The sequence below is a fragment of the Amblyomma mixtum genome, chromosome 5 (assembly GCF_055824585.1).
Source record: "Amblyomma mixtum isolate Tamu chromosome 5, ASM5582458v1, whole genome shotgun sequence".
Taxonomy (NCBI): Eukaryota; Metazoa; Arthropoda; class Arachnida; order Ixodida; family Ixodidae; genus Amblyomma; species Amblyomma mixtum.
The window spans coordinates 71,138,006-71,139,296 of record NC_143016.1 but is presented as its reverse complement, the minus strand read 5'-3'; positions in this window follow the sequence as shown (position 1 = coordinate 71,139,296).

Genomic DNA, 1,291 nt, shown 5'->3' with positions numbered 1-1,291 from the left:
GAAATTTCCGGAGCCCTTCACTACGGCGTCCCTCATAGCCTGAGTTGCTTCGGGACGCTAAACCCCAATAAACCAAACCAAACCTTTACTTTGAAATACTGTGGTAAGCCACTGTTTAACAAGCACGTTGTTTCCACAACACGTTTGCACAACATAGGTTTTTTTTAATACAGTTGGCGCTATTGGAAGAGGATTTTGAAAACCTTTCTTCATTTCATGTCTTCGAATCCAGCAGATGGATAACTAGTATAAGCCGTAAACGGGAAGCAATTCCGAGTGCACCTGGCGACGAACTTTTTCTCTCTTCTGACTTCTCCGGAGCCCCTGCCCGTGTCTTATTTCACTTTTTTAAGGAGTGCATGATAAGGCTAAGCATAAGCTTCGATGAACGAAGAGTCGCAGCAAAAATACTTTTCCGCTTGGGGCAGTTTGAATGTGCCGCACCGGTATATACTGTCGCAGTGCTTTATCATATTTATTTGTGCGCATTTAATGTCACCGGCACGCAGCTTTATCCCTTTCTTTGTAATGCCAGACGTGAACAGATTTGACGAGAGGAGCTAAAGAAGCACTTTCCGCAAGTCTGACCCGCACTATAGCGAGGACCGTAGCTGAATACACTCTCTATGCTGCCACCATTGAGAAAAGGCTGGAAGCTCCAGCACGCTATCCCTTGAACGCTCCACGTGACTTAGACAACGCTCTCGAATAGCACAGCATTCGGCGACAAGCTGCGGGATGTCATCCAGGACACTGCACAGGAAGATCAATGTCGTCTGTTACCATCTTCCAACCGATCTCAAGTAGCGACCCTCGAAGAAGTGCAGCATGTGCTTAGCTGCGCGTCATCGTGGCCTCCAGCGGAAGTTCAAGCCATTACCTATTCTGCTGCACTACTTGGTATCCAGCCTCACCGACGCCCCTTATGTTCGTTTAGACGTGAACCAATCGTTGCAGAACGTTGCCCCCTTCCCCCGCCCGCCCTGCCTATAAGGGACGCTCAAGCCCCAGGAAAGTAAACTCCAGGAGGACTTCCGACAACCGCCCGATGTGCTTTTATTGCGGTGAGGCCGCCCATATTTTTCTTTACTGCCCGTACCGACGTACTGGTCATCGTGGTATTGCCATTGACGCTCCGCAACTAAGCTTCGGCCGACACCCTAAAAAAAATCGGGGACTACCTGCGTCGAGAGGATTATGTAGGTTTATCAAGCATTTTGAGAAACTTTTCTACATTTGAAAGCTTCTAAACTAGCAGGTGTAGAGATATGCTTCGTGCACGGGCATGCTT